General features: G+C 43.0%; 1 protein-coding gene across 7 annotated transcripts in view; it reads left to right on the top strand.

Annotated features, from left to right (window-relative positions):
- The window catches only part of MAP3K13 (mitogen-activated protein kinase kinase kinase 13), a 79,201-nt gene that overhangs the window by 33,888 nt on the left and 32,731 nt on the right, over positions 1–12,582 (top strand). For 3 of the 7 annotated variants that reach the window (XM_082221763.1, XM_082221765.1, XM_082221764.1), the window contains exons 1-2: positions 803–1,547; positions 6,164–6,293. The gene's annotated coding sequence lies outside the window, so the exon portion shown is untranslated. Of the gene's footprint in view, positions 1–802; positions 1,548–4,747; positions 4,875–5,038; positions 5,059–6,163; positions 6,294–12,582 lie in introns of those variants that run through there. The other 4 variants (XM_082221769.1, XM_082221766.1, XM_082221767.1 and 1 more) reach the window with 4 other exon arrangements.

The following is a 12,582-nucleotide window of genomic DNA, read 5'->3' as shown; positions in this document are numbered from 1 at the left end:
TCAGACTAAAGGGCTATATATAGTCCAGCATTCTGTTCCGAGAGGGACCATTCAGATGCCTTTAGGAAGCTGCACCCCGACAGGACTGCAAAATCTCTCTCCCATTTGCCATCCCCAGCAACTAGTTTCCCGAGGCATACTGCTGCTGCCCTTAGAGGGAAACGAGTAAAAGGCGGATCCAGCTGATTTTAAACGGATCCTCATGAATTCATATGATTTTTTTTCATTCAAATTAAATACAACTGCCATGATACTGTAGACCATGTCTTAGTCTGTAGGCAGCATCAAAAATATCATAAGGTATGATAGCCATCAGGACTAGCAGCCAGTCATCAGTCTCCTACATGAATTTGTCGAGCCCACTTTTAAAGTCGCTGCCAAGTCAGTGTTGACAATATCGAGCTAGATGAACGAATGGCCGCCTGTACAGGGATAATTTTAGTACTCTCACAGAGCTGCAAAACCAGATAGGAGGGGATCGCATCTTCTGCTTCACCGGGGAAAGGGCAAGGAGGAGGATCGTTCGCTTTTAGAAACGGGGAAGTCTGGCTGGGCAAGCAAATTTCATTCATTTCTTTCTCCTCCTCCTCCTCATACCCACCCAAGTCACTCACATACACAGGCGCAGGGAAAGCCGCTCCGCCCACCCCGTCAGCCCCGCTCTTCTTTCCCAAACAATGGATCAGCTGCTCCACAGGCAGCCGGATACCCTTGCGGGAGCATAGCAGAGGAAATAATCGTTTTTGGTCCCCTTTTATGTACATCTCCAGCATAGTTAAGGAGAGAGAGAGAAAACTGGAGACAGATTTCTGGGGGGATTTTTGGCCCCCGGAGGCCAGTTTTGCCAACCCCTGGGTACGCCCCTGAGATGAATTCACAAAACGAAAACAGCTTTTTCACTTAGGTGTGAAAATAAAAAAATAAAAAAAATCGATCACATAACACTAATTGAATTGCAATGCACATCATCCTAGGAGGGAGGGAGCGGTCCCCTCAAATACTTATTGGGAGGGTGTAGGAACCTTGGCTCCTATGGGTGTGAATTAGTTGATCACAGTGCAATCCTGTGTGCATCTACTCAGAAGTAAGTCCACTTAGGTTCTTTAAGGCTTACTCCTAGGTAAGTGTGTATACAGAATTCCAGCTTCCATCTCTGCTGCAACTGCCGTGGAACCCCGAGGCGCTATTTATCTATAATGAGAGCGCTGTATTGGTTACTGCGGAATAGGAAGCAGAAGGGAGAAATCGGTACTTGGAATAGCCGCAAGCCGCTGGCCTTTCAGAGTTCACATTGGCATTAAAAGCGATTTAGGCTGAACACGCTTTAAGCCGCATCCCGAATTAAACGCATTTATGTAAGCCTCCCAAGCACTGCGCAGCTTCCGGAGGCGTCGTGGAGCCGGAAGTCGAGGACCCAAAACACAAGGTTGGCGGCCGAGAGCGTTTGCTTTAGTGTCAGGTGATGCCGGAAGTGACGCGGTGTTGATGGCCCGGCAGGTGGGAGGAGGACCAATGGCCGCTAGTGGCTTCAGGACGGCGGTTGGGCGGTGAGTAACGGGGTGCTGTGAGGCGAGCGAGGTAGTTGGGGGGACGCGCGTCCTTGGCTCGGACCGCGGTTTCCCGGTGTGGCGGCGGTTGGGCGCGCGGAGGCACCTCCGGGGTTTGGCCGGCGGGAGTTTTCCCGCAGCATTTCCTTGTGAGAGGGCGCTGCTTTGGGCAGGGGGTCCTGCCGGTTCCTTTGCCCTGCCGGCTAAGGGGATTTCCCTCACCTCAGACAATGATTCCTGGCTACGTGGTGCGGGCAGGACCGCAGCCCAGTGCTGTTGTCTTTGGGGCACGCAATCTGGAGATCCGCGCCACCAGGCGTATCCTCCTCGATATTTGGCAGATGGAAACAGGGACGCGCTTGTAACAACCCTGTTCTGATTCCCCAAAAAATCGCTCCCTGAAACCCCTTCCCGCCATTTCACGTGGCTGGATGCTCTTCACCACCAGCTGCACACTCCATTCTGCTTTCCATCGATTAGGAACATGCAAAGCTGCCTTACACTGGGTCAGACCGTTGGCCCATCTCGTTCAGTATTGTTTGCACTGATTGGCAGCAGCCAGTCAGACAGTGGATTTTCTCATCCCTCGCTAGAGATGCTGGTGATTGAACCTGGGACCTTCTGTGTGCCAAACATATGTTTTACCACTTCCCCAAGTCAAGTGTATCATTGTTCTTTTGGTAAAGATGCATTAGGAAACCACACATGTGGTTTGTGTGAGATCCTTGGTAGAATCATAGAATTGTAGAGTTGGAAGGGACCCAGTGGATACCATCTATGGCCCACACCTTGCAACACCTTGTTGCAGAGTTTACTGCTTGCTGTGCGGGTGGCGCTGTGGGTTAAACCACAGAGCCTAAGGCTTGCCGATCAGAAGGTCGGCGGTTCGAATCCCCGCAATGGGGTGAGCGCCCGTTGCTTCGTCCCAGCTCCTGCCAACCTAGCAGTTCGAAAGCACATCAAAGTGCAAGTAGATAAATAGGTACCGCTCCTGCGGGATGGTAAACGGTGTTACCGTGCGCTGCTCTGGTTCGCCAGAAGCGGCTTAGTCATGCTGGCCACATGACCCGGAAGCTGTATGCTGGCTCCCTCGGCCAATAAAGCGAGATGAGCGCCTCAACCCCAGAGTTGGTCACGACTGGACCTAATGGTCAGGGGTCCCTTTACCTTTACTGCTTGCAAGGGAACTGCCAGACATAGCTTTCCACCTGTTACTACGTGGAGCCTCCTCTCCACCAGCAGTGGAACCTCCTCTCCACCACCAGTGCTCCTCTCTGCTGACAGAACCTGGTGGAGTGGCACCTATGGTGGAGTGGCACCAAAAAGTGCAAGTAGATAAATAGGTAAGGAAGGTAAACGGCATTTCCGTGCGCTGCTCTGGTTCGCTAGAAGCAGCTTAGTCATGCTGGCCACATGACCCGGAAGCTGTATGCTGGCTCCCTCGGCCAATAAAGCGAGATGAGCGCCTCAACCCCAGAGTTGGTCACGACTGGACCTAATGGTCAGGGGTCCCTTTACCTTTACTGCTTGCAAGGGAACTGCCAGACATAGCTTTCCACCTGTTACTACGTGGAGCCTCCTCTCCACCAGCAGTGGAACCTCCTCTCCACCACCAGTGCTCCTCTCTGCTGACAGAACCTGGTGGAGTGGCACCTATGCACCATCCTAACTCTCCCAGGAATCAAGGGGGATTGCCTTTTCAGGCTGTAATCCAGGCATAGGCAAATTCAGCCCTCTAGATGTTTTGGGACTACAACTCCCATCACCCCTGGCCACAGGTCCTGTTAGCTAGCGATGATGGGATTTGTAGTCCCAAAACATCTGAAGGCCCCAGTTTGCCTATGCCTGCTGTAATCCTAAATGCACTTCCCAGAGAGCAAGTTCCATTGAACTCAAAGGAATTGCTTCTCAGTAAATATACACAAACTTTGTAATGTGCCTGTTCATAAGCCCCATGGAATACAATGGAAATAGCAGCATGAGTCTGTGCTGTTAGCTTCTGCTAAATCAACAGTCTTGCAACATGTTCCTGTACAACTGTCTAATAGCTAAATTTGATCTTATAGTTTAAGTGTTTCAAGTTCTTCCTTCTAACCTGTTGTATGTAATTGACTGACATAATCTCTATGTGAGTGTTCAGCAAGGCAGTCCTATTGTTGTTAGTGATTGTGATTTCAAATCATCTCAACAGATTTGACAGAAGGATTGTAGATAAGTGTACATATTTTATACTTTTTATCTGTACTTAGGGCCAAATCAAACACCATATTTTTATGCAGATTTTTTGGGATGTGTGAGATGTTGTCCTTGCCAAGTGAAATGATTTAACATGGTATTCCAGATTTAGACTAGCTCATGTTCTGAATTTTCTTCCAGAACACTCTTGTGCTTGATAGTGCACATTGTTTTAAGTATGCTGCTACAATCTGTAATGTATTAACTACTTGTTATAATATCAAAAACGAGGATTTGTTTAGGGCTGTCATGTGATTAAATAACTCTTAGTTGATTAATGAGTGGAATAATGCATTTGTTAAATTTGCATAGGCATTAAAACAACAGCTCTGAAAAAAACAATCTTTTAACTGACTAAGCTTTTAATTGATTAAATGTTGCAGCTGGTATTTCCATTTGTAAAGCAGAATACTGCCAGATAGGTAGGATATAAATTAAATAATACATGGTTGTAACTTGGAAGTGAGTTGCAGAGCTAATTTTTGCATCATCAAGAGAGCTTCTCTATGACCTTCCTGTTCATGTTTGATGCACAGGGTGTGCAATAAAAGGGCCTGAAGGATTTACATTCTAGAAAGAGTTCCTAGTAAGATATGTTACAACAAATAAGTTCATTTAAATTTAAATTTGTTTCCTGCCATATCTTTTAGGCTTAGGTATTTGCTCAGGGTGTCCTGATCACATGTTACATGCAAACATACCGTATTTTTCGCTCTATAAGATGCACCAGACCACAAGACGTACCTAGTTTTTGGAGGAGGAAAACAAGAAAAAAAATATTCTGAATCTCAGAAGCCAGGACAGCAAGAGGGATCGCTGTGCAGCGAAAGCAGCGATCCCTCTTGCTGTTCTGGCTTCTGGGATAGCCGTGCAGCCTGCATTCACCCCATAAGACGCACACACATTTCCCCTTACTTTTTAGGAGGGGAAAAGTGAGTCTTATAGAGCAAAAAATACGGTACATGAAAACACCTGCCATCAATGAAAGCATGCTTATCAAGATATTTTCCCCAGATTTGTAGCCCACCATAGGGTTGTTGTCTTGCACAGCAATTACCTAAGTGGGGAAATAGCAAGCAAACCCAGAATTAGGTACTGAATGGAGTGTGTATTATAAAACGGAGAGCATTTAGTAGATACAAATTTGTCTAAAGGTTTTACAGTCTGTGCCCTTTTTGTACCACCAGCTTAAATGAACTCGTCCTATGGAGAGATAGGCAGATAGAAGACTTTCTCAATGCTGACTGCATTGTTATAGAATTCCCTCCCATTGAATGTGTGTTTCTCTCATTGACTGGTTTTGTTTTCTTCTGCTTTTAAGTGATAATGATATTAGTATATCTAGGTTCTTAATGTTATCATGTTTAAGTATTGCTGCTATTTTACTGCTGATTTTGAAAACATTTGTTTTTAGATACTGTATTTATTATTGTAAATATTAGATGTGATTTTTAACCTGTTTAACAATTATCTTATTTTATGATCTTTGTATGTTTTGACTCTGAGAGATTAAATATCTAAATAAACAAAACATTAAAAATAGTATGCATTAGTGAAAATTCCAGTTTTGATGTCCATAGTTAACTTTTAAAAGTTGACAATAATATTTTAATGTTACTGTGATGTTATTTTTGCTTTAAAAAAAAAAAAAGAGTTCTGCAGTCTTACACTAATTTATCAGGAAGTAAACCCTATTAATATAGCAGTGCCCCATAGTGGTACAACCTTCTGGAATAGTTAAGTTTATTTTATTATTATTTATTTTATTATTGTTATCTTATATACTATTTTTAAAAATATTTTTCTTCTAAAGTGGATTTAAAATAAAAACAAAGGCAATTTGTCAAAAACAATATTAAATCACATTATTGTTTATAATCAAATTGGTTTCAACAAAGTTTGAACAAATGCACTTACTCTATAAACCTTTCAGAAGCTGTAACTGAGAAGGTGAGAATAAACTATATTTGAAACGGTTAAAACCCACTTCTCAAGAAATTATTTTCTGCCTTTACTTCAGGCTGCCAGAAAGAAAAATGTTAAATTTCACCATGATTTTATTTAATATTTTTATGCAGTGTTGCGCAAATAAGCAGGTTCATGTAATAGTGCAGAGTTAAGTCCCCCCATGCTGTGCACAAAAAAGCAGAATTTACTCAATTTTGCATTTGTTTCTCGTAGTATTTTTAAGTTGTCCTAGTCTTGTGCCTAAGCTCTGCACCTTAAATGAAGTTTTCCCTCTTGGATTATATATCCAACAAGAACATTCCCTAGAATTTGGCAGGAAACAAACATAGTTTATTTACATAGTGTGCTCTCTTTTGTAAATGTCATAAATCACAAAATGTGCATATGTTTGACTGTTTGAATTTCCCCCCCAGTGCACTAAAATCCAGATTTTGGGGAATAGCGTCAAACAGACCCAATCAGCAGGAATGCATGGATAATTAAAGCTTCCAAAAATGAGTCGTGAATTGTTACCCTTCTTCTGGAATCCACAATTTGAGGACAGTAAGTAGTTATTTTTGCTTTGTCTGGTGTTTTAGAGATGCAATCCTGTCAAGTGAACAAACAAACTATCATAAAAGAAAGAGAGAGAGAAATCACACTGACATTTAGTTGGTGTCACCCAAAAGGACTTGCTCATAAAGGCTTCTGTATGTTAGGAACATAAGCTTTCCTCTGTTGATACCTTTTAAATATTTATTTGTAAGTTTTAATAGCCATTATGTTTTGTAGAAGAAATTGCAGGTAGCAATCCTGGGCCATTAGAAAGCATCCTGGAACAACATTATTAGGATTAACTAAAATTTCTCAAAATGTTGAGCAAGATTTCAGGCTCCCTAGAAGTATTCCTAAGACTAGATGTTCAGTTAAAAAAAGAAAAAAAATATGTTTGAGAATGTGGCTGGAAAAGCTCGATGATCTGCAGGAATTAACTGTAGATATGATGAGTCTTCATATATTCTTCATAAATCTGCTTCCAAATTGGGCTTCCAAATAAATTTGGCAATGTCAGGGTAAAGGTAAAGGTACCCCTGCCCATACGGGCCAGTCTTGTCCGACTCTAGGGTTGTGCGCCCATCTCACTTAAGAGGCTGGGGGCCAGCGCTGTCCGGAGACACTTCCGGGTCACGTGGCCAGCGTGATGAAGCTGCTCTGGCGAGCCAGCACCAGCGCAGCACACGGAAACACCGTTTACCTTCCCGCTATAAAGCGGTACCTATTTATCTACTTGCACTTAGGAGTGCTTTCGAACTGCTAGGTGGGCAGGAGCTGGGACCGAAAGACGGGAGCTCACCTCGCCGCGGGGATTCGAACCGCCGACCATACGATCGGCAAGTCCTAGGCTCTGTGGTTTTACCCACAGCGCCACCCGCGTCCCAGAAGGTCAGGGTAGGCAAAGGTCAAAGAAGGAAAGGAATGAAGGGGGAGATGGGTGAGGAAATTGGTGTTGCATTGTTTGTACTGCCGAAAGGACTCTTTAACTTTCACATATTTAACTAATCCCATTTAAGTTTCAAAGTTTTTAGGCAGCACTCTTACATTCCAAAACTTGTCTTGAGTACAACGACTAGACATTAGTTTTTAACATTTTTCTAAGAATCATAGGGAACCATATTTTGCATTAAATTTCAGGTCCTGAAATAAAACCACTGATACTGAAGGAATGGGTTTCCAAAACCCAAAAACTGACTATGCAGGCAGTTTTAAACTGCACCAAAATTCCCATTTCTCCTTAGCTAAAATGCATAAACTTTAGCCGTTGAGCAAATGCAAAGCAAGAACACAGTTCTCTCCCTTATCAGTTTGACGGCAGGACTGGCCTTGACTTTACCAGTAAAACAGACACAGACATATCTTAAGTCCTGACCACAAATGACGCAGAGGCCCAAGTCTGGGACTAACGCCAGAGCATGTTCTCGGAAGTAGTGACCTCTTGCTCCAAGATAAGAGTAGGAAGAGGAAGATCCTTTTATGGCCAGAAGTACAGGAAGGAAGATCCTTTTATGGTTGAGAGTACCAGAGCAGGAACATATGTGATGTCAACCTGTGTATGTAGGCCGACGTGGTTGGGCTCCTAGGGGAGGAGTGAGAGGGTGCCTGGAAGATATATAAACTGCATGAAACCTGTCATTTCTTTGTACTTGCTGTGGACTCACCACGCAAGTGTCTTCTGCTATCCGGAGAGCAGAATAAACTCTTTCTTTGAACCAACCTCGGTGTCATTTTGACTTCCTTCCTCCTGTCCCGGAGCAATGCAGACCCAATCGGTGAACTCCAATAAGGCTACAATACGTAGTATTGATTTTACAGTCCTTTCTGTTTTTCTCCAATGAAAGTTCAATATATATTTTCTGGTCTTTCTTTGATACCTTTGTGCTCTAAATAGGCCTCTCTTTACATTGCATCTCAAGCAATATTTTATTTTCCCCAATTTTTATCATGTTTTTACAAGAAAATCTCTCGTCTTATAAAAATGTAGTGAAAATTCCAATAGGAAATAAACTGTCAATTTCTCCACTGAATCCTCTGGCACTGCTGGTGCATTCCTTCAATGTACTTTATCCATTTCTGTTCAGAACCTTCATCATCCAATCCATCATTGTTGATGCTGATCCAGATTTCTAGTGCCAGGGAAGAACAGGCTGTACAGCTGCTACAAGATTTTGTTGTAACTCAGTTGTCCGTTAATAGACTCCTTCCAAATGATTCACTATTAAAGTTATCATATCAAGACTCAGTCTAATGCTCATCATTAGAATTATAGTCTATCACCTATATCCAATAGCACTGAATATATTGAAATCTCCACTAAAGATGGAAAAAATGTATGTGTGATCTCTTTGACATTTTCAATATTTGAATATCTGAAAGACTGTCTCATTACCTACAAACCCTGTTGGGTGTTAAGATCAGCCCTGTGTGGTGAAGGGTGGGTAAAATTTAAGTTGATAACAATAATTAATAATGAATACATTTGAGAAAATATTTTATTTAACACGCTAGCATTAGATTCAATAGTTTATGTTCCCTCAGTACAGAAAGAAAATTGCTTTATTGAAGTTTAATTTTTACCCCGTTGATAGTTCATTGTTATTTATATGTATTTCTTTTTATCTCTAGCTTTTAATCTGATACATTTGGGACAGCATTTTATTGTTCTTCCTTGTGCTCTCTCAACATTTTGTAAGGCTCCCCCCCCCCCCCGTATGTGGTATATTTAATAATAAAAACTCATATAGGGAAAAGGGGAATCTTCATCTTCACTTAGTGGTTGGTTCTAATTACAATAGCTAGGGTTTCTATAGCCAAAATGTATAATGAGGAATGTGAGGGACAGTTGTATAGATTAATAGAAAATATTCTGCTAAATGTGAATGGACAAGTATCTTGCTATTGGAAAACTGTAAGTCAAGATGCTTTCAAAATATAATGGGCATCCAGAACATAATATGAAGTGCATCTCAGGTTAAAGTTTAAATGAATACTACTACTATATGCACTAACTTGCTTCTAGTAAAACTATAGCTTGACCGCTTTTCACCTGCAATACTTCCTGATAAAGATGTTTAGAGTTAAGGTGTACATTTTAATGGATACTGTTGCCACATTTTTATTGAAATGGCTCAGAATTTGACATATTTTAATGCTGAGCCTTTAGCTGAGTTGACTAAAAGAAGGCTTAAGATTTCAACCATTTTTCTGTTGGTTCCTGTCTTGTTATTCTGATTAGTTTACCAAGATTAAGCCACAGTACTCCAGTTTGGATTTACTGGGGAACTCTGACTTAATGTAAACTAGAATCTCTGTGCTGAAGTTGGTGTGCAAGGGGAGGACAGGCAAAGGAGGTGTATGTGGTCATGAGGTTTGGCCATGCATCATAAATCATAAGTAGTATATGAAACTATGGACAATTTTCCAGATATGGCCAGTATTCATCGAATGTGTCTAATCCCTATTATACATGTGAATCAGAGCTGTAAAGCAACTGTAAATGGTAATTTAAAATGTAAGCTTCAGTTTATAGCTGCTGTTTGTACTATACACGTTTGTGTTACTGAACAGAAGAGAACTGTGTTCTGCAAAAATTATGACAAAACATGCATTTGAAAGGGATGTTAAAGTAGTTTATTCTGCAAGGAGGATTTCTCAGCACCCAGGATTGTTAATATAGAACTGGCTTTTCACAATTTCCTTTGCCCCAGTTAAGTCAAGAAGCATTACAGCTGTTAAGAGTATCACTATATGTGGGGGTTTTTCAAGCTTCTTCCCCAGCAATAAACTGGGCTGAAACTTCAGTGACAGGAAATTTTTAGAAAACTAATATACTATTGCACAATATGCACAATAACTTTTTGTGGATAAGTTGCTAACCTCTCCAATGGTCTGTCACCTTTTTCTTGTAGGCCTTTTCTAGCGTGATTCCAGTGTATGTTGCTTCAGGCTCCAATTTAGAAAGAAGATGGAATTATAGCTGAAATTCTTCCATAGTCTAGTTTTCTAGTAGGATTGCCAGGTTCCATATGGCATAGAGCTTCTGTGCCTTGAATAGCTGCAATAGAAGCAAGAATTACATATTACCTTTAGGCAACTGTAGCTCTAGCTGCCACAGTGTGCTCTAGTTCATAGTTATATAAAGAGGTTATATAAACAGGGATTTATATATAAATAAGGAAAGTTGCAAAATGAAGCACAGATCAAAATGCAGAGTTACTTAGACTGTGACAGTCACAATTAAGGTTACTAGATTTTGAAAACGAAAGACCAACTATGCTTCAAATAATTGGCTAGAAGAGAGAATTTTGGCAAATTCACTTCTCCCAGTGTAGATCTGTGGTGGTGGTGGTGGTGGTGGTGGGGGAAACTACACATAGCAACATTTTCAACTGCTGGACACAGGGTCCCAGTTTGTATTGGCAGCATTAATATAATTGGCTGTGTTTGAACTGCTAAACCTTAGTATTACGTGAATGCGCCTCAGACATGTCATCTTCACCTTTTCCTCTACTACTCTGGGGTGACTTTTGCTTCTGTTTTTAACCACAGCTTAGTGTCCTGTCCAAACCCAAGCAAACTATGACTTACCATAAAACAAGCAAGCATTCACAGACAGAAATGTGCAGCTTGTCCACACCTCTGTCACTCAGGAGCTAAGTCATGGTTTAGCTTTGTTTTATGTCCAAACCTGGGATTGCAATTTGCCCCACCCAAACAGACAAGGAGTGGTACGTTAAGAACATGCCTTGGTTACAGCACTTGGTTTGTTGGGAGTAAGGCAAATCACAAGCCCAAGTTCGAGTGTAACTCACAAGCCCAGGTTCGAATGTAACTCACCAAACCATGGCTTAGCTCTCAAAAGTGAGGGAGGAATGACCTAGTTTCAGTTTTCTCCCTGTGAACCAGCATACTTGCTTGGTTTGGGATGATGGCCAAAGCTTCCCTACCGTTGAGATAGGTGCTGTGATGAGACTGCCCGCTACTTTTAAAATTTGCTTCCCTCTCTCATATTCACTTGTGTCATAGGACACAAGTTTGATACTATTCCGTGGGAATTCTGAGTAAACATGCCTGTAATTGGGCTGTTAACCTACATGGGGAACATTTCTAGTTGGACAGACAAATTTAAATATACTTAGAAATGCTTATCAACAGATTTTCAGATTAAGAGTTTACTTGCTGGTGAAGACCAAAGTCCAGCACTATGTTTCCACCAGTGGCTGGCCAGATGCCTTTGGAAGCGCACACACAGGTCATGATGGTAATGGCTTTTGTCTGTTGCATGTCACCAGCATGCTGCAAAGTATAATGCCACTTGAACATGAAAACTACCATGAGTATGGTAATAGTTCTCTCTTCACTTACAGTATGTTTGTCTAGACCGTTTTAAGAAACCAGTAAAATGATTTGTAAGGAGAAAAGAGTTGTGAGGCAGGTGTGTGTGTGTGCATTCTGCATGCTGGATTCAAGCAAAATCCAGAGTGTAATCTTAATTTCCTTAAGGCAGTGTTTCCCAACCTTTTTTGGGCAAAGGCACACTTGTTTCATGAAAAAAATCTCGAGGCACACCAGCATTACAGCCCCGTGACGTCAGCGCGCAGCGTCACGCCGGGAGGGACATGAATTGCTAGCAAATTACATAATCACCTCCTTGAGGGCTGGCTCATCTTCTCCGAAGGCAGAACCCCATTAATTAACAGCACAGACTCACACCATAGCCAAGACGAGGGGGGAAAACCTCAGTCATGCACAGTCATGCACATGTGGGGGCTAAATGAGGACAAAGACCGGGCAGAGAGCAGGGTTCAAATCACCCCACCTGGCCAGGACAATCCCTGGGTGCTCCCTTGGGCCACTCGCCTGACCCACCTCGCAGGGCTGTTGTTGCGAGGATAACACGGGGAGAACCACGCGCGCCCCCGGGAGCTCCTTGGAGGAGAAAGCGGGCGATGAATGCAATGCACGAAATATATGAGAGGCGACCAGGTTTTGCAGGTGAGGGGCCCCCGCCAGCCTCCGCTTCCAACACCCGGCGCAACGACGCCGAGGTTTCCCCCCGGGCTCGGCTCGGGGAGCAGCGCTGCTCCCCCCCGGCTCCCCTTCGCCCTCCCGGCTCTCTCTGCTGCCCACTGGGGACCCCCCTCACCTGCCAAGTCTGGAGCGCCGGTGGAAGTTGCATGCATGCATGCAGGGCGCCGCGTTGCCATTGCATTGCACTGCACTCCATGCAACGCCTGCACGCATGCATTGCCTTGCACGCCCGCCAAGGGGTCTCCCCGCGGTCCGATGCGTCCCCTCT

The sequence above is a fragment of the Podarcis vaucheri genome (genome assembly GCF_965113315.1).
Source record: "Podarcis vaucheri genome assembly, chromosome: 5".
NCBI lineage: Eukaryota > Metazoa > Chordata > Lepidosauria > Squamata > Lacertidae > Podarcis > Podarcis vaucheri.
The sequence above is the reverse complement of the archived record's forward strand: the minus strand, read 5'-3'. Positions and strand labels throughout refer to the sequence as shown.